This window comes from Macaca nemestrina, chromosome X, assembly GCF_043159975.1.
Source record: "Macaca nemestrina isolate mMacNem1 chromosome X, mMacNem.hap1, whole genome shotgun sequence".
Taxonomy (NCBI): Eukaryota; Metazoa; Chordata; class Mammalia; order Primates; family Cercopithecidae; genus Macaca; species Macaca nemestrina.
Genome location: NC_092145.1, coordinates 106,695,048 through 106,702,286, shown reverse-complemented (window position 1 = coordinate 106,702,286; position 7,239 = coordinate 106,695,048). Strand labels below are relative to the sequence as shown.

The 7,239-nt window shown below is 41.9% G+C and overlaps 1 pseudogene; it reads left to right on the top strand.

The window, feature by feature from the left end:
• Positions 1 to 5,358: 5,358 nt before the first annotated feature.
• Positions 5,359 to 5,783, top strand: LOC105464134 (small ribosomal subunit protein bS18m pseudogene; annotated as a pseudogene).
• Positions 5,784 to 7,239: the final 1,456 nt, after the last annotated feature.

The following is a 7,239-nucleotide window of genomic DNA, read 5'->3' as shown; positions in this document are numbered from 1 at the left end:
AGCCAGGATGGTCTCGATCTCCTGACCTCGTGATCCGCCCATCTCAGCCTCCCAAAGTGCTGGGATTACAGGCTTGAGCCACCGCGCCCGGCTAATTTTTGTATTTTTAGTAGAGACGGGGTTTCACCATATTGGCCAGGCTGGTCTTGAACTCCTGACCTCAGGTGATCTGCCCACCTCGGCCTCCCAAAGTGCTGGGATTATGGGCATAAGCCACTGCACCCAGCCATAAATAAAATTTTAAAAAGGTAAAAACACACAATGATGAAGACAATGGGGGCAGGTTCATCAGCAGAAGAGAGATTTCATCTAATTTCTGGAAGATAGGAAGTAAATGGAGGAATGGTGACTGATGGAGCATGGTGGAGGAAGCCACAGCCTGGAGTATGCACGGAAGTGATGCTTCAGAGGAAGGAGTTGCTCTTTCTCTGCAGGAGCCTGGAGTGTCTTGGTCTTGACAATGCCAGGTATGATGAAGGGTGGGAGTGAGATGTGGGGCTGAAAACAGGGATTTTAATTGAAAGGCTATATATAAAACTGTCAACTCATCCCTTTGTGTACAGTTTACAGCGGCCAGATGTCTACCTATTAGGCAAAAAATGTAGAGTTCTTCTCTAATGAAACTGAACAACGTTAGAGAAAAGACCATGGCATTTGGCATTCAGAGAGTCTGCAGTATAATAGTCAGATCCCTAATTATACTTACAAAAAAAAAAAAAAAAACCAGACACCAGTTGCCTAGCCCTGTCCCCATGCACAGAGAGATTTTTATTGCTGCATTCTTAAATATCAGTTAACAACCACTGATCGGCAAGCATTTGAGAAAAGACTGCAACATCAAAGACAGAGACCAAAATAAACAAACGGGAAAGAATAATCCCAAAAGGTTTCAATACGTGACATTCTGGAAAAGGTAAAACTATGGAGATAGTAAAAAGATCTGCTCCCCAGGCCCTTGCAGTCTGGGCTTGTGATGGGAGAGGCCGCCTCCAGGAGCCCTGAAATGCCTTTAGGGTCATTATTCCATTGTATTGATAACACCTGGTTTCCATTGTGATGTGGCCAGCCATACTAATTTCCTTATCAAACAGTAAACTCGGGCCTGGTGAAGTGGCTCATGCCTATAAACCCAGCACTTTGAGAGACTGAGGTGGGTGGATCACTTGAGGCCAGACATTCGAGACCACTCTGGCCAACATGGTGAAACCCTGTCTCCACTAAAAATACAAAAATTACTCTGGTGTGTTGGCACGTGCTGTAATCCCAGCTTCTAGGGAGGCTGAGCCAGCAGAATCACTTGAACCTGGGAGGTGGAGGTTGCAGTGAGCTAAAATAGCACGGCTGCACTCGGCCTGGGCGACAAGAGCAAGACTCCATCTCAAAAAAAAAAAAAAAAAAAAAAAAAGCAACAGTAATCTGGCCATACCCTTATTATCTCCAATCAGGCTTTCTCATTTCTTTTCAATATGGATAGGCTGAAAAGTTTCCTAATTTTTAAGTTCTGCTTCCATTTTGATTAACAATTCCATTCTTAAATCATTTCTCTCCTCTCTCATTTGACTATAACCAGGCGAAAGGAACAGGTTGCTCCTTCAACACTCTGCTTAGAATTAACTTCAGCTAGTCATGGAAGAGAGAATGGAATGGTGATTGGGCATTGGGAGATATTGCTCAAAGAATAAAAATTTTCATTTAAACAGGAAGAATAGGTTCAAAAGATCTATGGTACAACATAATGACTATGGTTAACAGCAATGTATTTATACTTGGAAATCACTAAAGGCGTAGATTTTAAGTGTCCCCACCACACACAAAAATGGTAAGTATGTGAGGCAATGCATTTATTCATTAGCTAGGTGTAGCCATTTCACAATGTATACATATTTTGAAACATCAGGATGTACTCCATAAATATTTCCATTTTTATTTGTCAATTTCAAAAAAAAAAAAAAAGAAATGGGCTGGGTGTGGTGGCTCACACCTGTAATCCCAGCACTTTGGGAGGCTGAAGCGGGTGGATCACGAGGTCAGGCGTTTGAGACCAGCCTGGCCAACACAGTGAAACCCCGTCTCTACTAAAAATACAATTAGCCAGGCATGGTGGCAGATGCCTGTAATCCCAGCTACTTGGGAGGCTGAGGCAGGAGAATCTCCTGAACCTGGGAGGCAGAGGTTGCAATGAGCCGAGATCACGCCACTGCACTCCAGCCTGGGCAACAGTGCAAGATTCTGTCTCAAAAAAAAAAAAAAGAAAAGAAAAGAAATGGCATCAGCTAAATATCCAATTTCATTGCTCACAAGTTCTAACTTCCATAGAACACTAGGACATGGACATTGTGAAATGATTATATCAAGCTAATTAACATATCCATCACCTAGTACATTTATCATTTTTGTAGTGAAAACATTTAAAATCTATTTTTAAAGCAATTTTGGAATATACAATATATTAACTATAGTCATTATGCTTTGCAATAGATATTGAAAACGTATTACTTCTAACTGAGACCTTATACTCTTTGATCAACATCTCCCCATTCTCCACCTTCTCTCATCCACTCCCTGATAACCACCATTCTACTCTCTACTTCTGTAAGTTGGATTTTTTGGTTCCACATATAAGGACGATCATGTAATATTTATCATTCCATGGCTGGTTTATTTCACTTAGCATAAATGAAGGTATGTTCCTTCTATGCATAATTAGTTCAGAATTTTTATCATTAAGGGATGTTGAATTTTATTAAATGCTTTTCTGCATCTATTAAGATGACCATATTTTTTTCCATCATTCTATTGATGTTCTGTATCACATTTATTGATTTGCATATGTTGAACTATCCTTGCATCTCTGGAATAAATCTCATTTGATTATGGTGTATTCTCTTTTTAATGTGTTATTGGATTTGGTTTGCTTGTATATTATTGAGCATTTTTGCTTATATGTTCATCAGGGATATTGGCCCATAGCTTTCTTTTTTTGTTGTGTTTATGCCTGATTTTTGAATTAGAGTAATGCTAGTCTCATAGAATAAATTCTGTTTAACACTTTAAGAATCATTTGAGAAGAACTGGTATTACTTCTTTATATGTTTGGTAGAATGTGGCAGTGAAGCTATTCAGACCTAGGATTTTCTTTCTTAGAAGACTTTTTATTACTGATGTAATCTCATTGCTCATTATTGGTATGTTCAGGTTGTTTCTTCTTGACTCAATCTTGGTAGGTCATTTGTGTCCAGATATTTATCCATTTCTTCTAGGATTTTCAGTTTGTTAGCATATAGTTGTTCATAATAGACTCTATGATGTTTCATATTTCTGTAGTATCCATTGTAATGTCTCCTTTTTGTTTCTGATTTTGTTTATTTAGGTCTTTTTTTTTTTTTTTTTTGTTAGTCTAGCTGGCAGTTTATCAATTTTGTTTATCTTCTCAAAAACACTTTTTGAATTAGGAGGGCAGAGGAAGACCATTTCTTCCCCCGACCCCAACTGGAACACCAAATTTTAACAATTATCTACATATAGAAAAGCACCATCACAAGAACAAAAAATCAGGTGAGCAATCACAGTACCTGGATTTAGCTTCATATCTCTGAAAGAGGCATTGAAGAGGGCAGGAGAGACAGTCTGGAATTGCCAACACCACACCTCTCCCATCCTCTGGCAGTGTCTGTGTGGTGCAGAGAGAGAATCTGTGTACTTTGGAGAGGGAGAGTGCAGCAGACTGGGACGACTTTACATTGAACTCAGTGCTGCCCTGCTGTAGCAGAGAATAAAGCTGTGCTAGGCTCAGCCAGCACCTGTGCATGGAGGAAGCATTTGGACCAGAGGGAAGTCAGCCATCTGAGTGGTCAGGACTTGAGTTTCTCAGCAAGCCTCACCACCATGGCTGAAGTGATCTGGGGTCCTAGGTAAACTTGAAATGAGGTCTAGGACACAGGAACTGCCATTCCTAGGCAAATCCTAGTGTCTGGCTGGGCTTAGAGCCAGTGGACTAGGGAGACACCAGCTGGGGTAGCTAAAGGAGTGCTTGTGCCCTTCCTCCCCCAACCCTAGGCAGTGCAGCTCAAGGCAATGAAAGTGACTCCCTCCTTCTGTTTAAGGAGAGGAGACTGAAGAGTAAGCAAGACTTTGTCTTGCATCTTGGATACCAGCTCAGCCACAGTAGGACAGGGCATTGGACAGAGTTGTGAGGCCCCCATTCTAGGCCCTAACTCCTGAATGACATTTCTAGATACATACTGGGCCAAAAGGGAACCCAATGCCTTGAAGGGAAGGACCCAGTCCTGGCAGGATTCATCATGTGCTGACTAAAGAGCCCTTAGGCCCTGAATAACCAGCACTAATATGCAGGGAGTATGCTGTGGGCCTTGAGCTCTGAGTGTACTGGCTTCAGGTGTGACCCAGCACATTCCCAGCTGTGAAGGCTAAGGTGAAAGACTCCTTCTGTTTGAGAAAAGCAGAGGGAAAAGTAAAGGAGACTTTGCCTTAAACTTTAGGTTAGGTACCAGCTCAGCTACAATGAGGTAGAACAACACACAGACTCTTGGGTTCCCTGAGTCCAGGCCTAGGCTCTTGGACAGCATTTCTGGACCTGCCCTGGGCCAGAAGGGAGCCCAATGCTTGAAGGGTGAGACCCAGGCCAGGCAGCATTCACCAAAAGCTGACAGAAGAGCCCTTGGGCTTTAATTGAATACCAGTCAAAATGGCTATTATTAAAAGGTCAAAGGCTGGGCGTGGTGGCTCACACCTGTAATCCGCACACTTTGGGAGGCTGAGGCGTGCGATCACCTGAGATCGGGAGTTCCAGACCAGCCTGACCAACATGGAGAAACCCCGTCTCTACTAAAATTATAAAATTAGCTGGATGTGGTGGCACATGCCTGCAATCCCAGATACTCGGGAGACTGAGGCAAGAGAATCGCTTGAACTTGGTAGGCGGAGGTTGTAGTGAGCCAAGATCACACCATTGCACTCCAGCCTGGGCGACAAGAGCGAAACTCCGTCTCAAAAAAAAACTTCTGCACAGCAGAAGGAAACAATCAAGAAACTGAAGAGACAAGACACAGAATGGAAAAAATACATTTGCTAAATACCCATCTGACAAGGGATTGATTAATAACCAGAATAAATAAGGAGCTCAAACAACTGTATTGGAAAAAAATCTAATACTCCAATCAAAAAATGGGCAAAATATTTGAATAGGCATTTCTCAAAAGAAGACATACAAATGACAAACAGGCATATGAAAAGGTGCTCAATATCACTGACCATCAGAAAAATGCAAATCAAAACTATAGTGAGATATTATCTCACTTCAGTTAAAATGGCTTTTACCCAGGTGGAACCAAGACTGCTATGGTTGCTGTTTGCGGTGGTCTAGGGAGGAAGAAGTTGACACACCTGGTAACGGCTGCTGTCAGACTTACACATCCCGGGACTCCCACGGTGCTTTTGAGAAGGGGTTGTTCACAATATAAACAGGTATCCAGCAATGAGGACCTGCCCACTCCAATGGAAAACCCTTATAAAGAACCTCTTAAGAAATGTATCTTGTGTGGAAAGCATGTAAATTATAAGAATGCATAGCTTTTGTCCCAGTTTGTTTCTCCATTTACTGAATGCATTTATGGAGGCACATTACGGGTCTTTGTGGGAAGAAACAGAAAGAAATAACTAAAGCAATCAAGAGAGCTCAAATAATGGGGTTTATGCCAGTTACATACAAAGATCCTGCATATCTCAAGGACCCTAGAGTTTGTAACATCAGATATCAGGAATAAATTCTATCACGTTACCACCAATAAACTTATTTTACAGTAAAAAAAAAAAAAAAAAATGACTTTTACGCAAAAGTCAGGCAATAACAAATGCTGGTGAGGATGTGGAGAAAAGGGAACACTAATACACTGTTGGTGGGAATGTAAATTAGTACAACCACTAAGGAGAATAGTTTGGAGGTTTTTCGATAAAACTAAAAATGGAACTGCCGTATGATCCAGCAATCTTACCGCTGGGTCTATACCCAAAAGAAAGGAAATCAGTATATCAAAGAGTTATGTGCACTCTCATGCTTGTTGCAGCACTGTTTACAATAGCTAAGATTTGGAAACAACCTAAGTATCCATCAACAGATGAATGGATAAAGAAAATGTGAGCCGGGCGCTGTGGCTCATGCCTGTAATCCTAGCACTTTGGGAGGCTAAGGTGGGTGGATCACCTGAGATCAGGGGTTTGGGGCCAGCCTGGCCAACATGGTGAAACCCAATCTCTACTGAAAATATAAAAATTAGCCGGACGTGGTGGTGGGCGCCTGTAATCCCAGCTACTCGGGAGGCTGAAGCAGGAGAATTGCTTGAACCCGGGAGGCAGAGGTTGCAGTGAGCAGAGATCGAGCCACTGCACTCCAGACTGGGCAACAGAGTGAGACTCAGGATCAAACAAAAAAAAGAAAATGTGGTACTTATACACAATGGAGTACTATTCAGCCATAAAAAGAATGAATTCCTTGAGACATAACTTTAGGTTGTTTATTTGTGATCATTCTTCTTTTTGTTTTTTTGTTGTTTGTTTTGTTTTTTTTGAGACAGAGTTTCGCTCTTGTTGCCCAGGCTGGAGTGCAGTGGTGTCATCTCAGCTCACTGCAACCTCCCAGGTTCAAGCAATTCTCCTGCCTCAGCCTCCAGAGTAGCTGGGATTACAGGCATGTGCCACCACACCTGGCTAATTTTGTATTTTTAGTAGAGACGGGGTTTCTCCATGTTGGTCAGGCTGGTCTTGAACTCCCGACCTCAGGTGATCCACCCGCCTTGGCCTCCCAAAGTGCTGGGATTACAGGCATGAGCCACCGCACCTGGCCGATCATTCTTCTTTTTGACTGTAGGTGTTTATTGCTATAAAATTTCCTCTTTGCTGAATCCCATAAGTTTTGGTATGTTTTGTTTCCATTTTTGTTTGTCTCAAGATATTTTTAAATTTTGTCTTTAATTTATTTATTGACCAATTGGTTGTTTAGGAACATGTTGTTTAATTTTCATTTATTTGTGAATTTCCCAAAATTCTTTTTGTTATTGATTCCTAGTTTCATACCTTTCTGGTTGAAAAAGACACTTGATAGTATTTCAATCTAATTAAATTTGTTAAGACTTGTTTTGGCCAGGCATGGTGGCTCACACCTGTAATCCCAGCACTTTGGGAGGCCGGAGCGGGAGGATCACCTGAGGTCAGGAGTTCAAGACC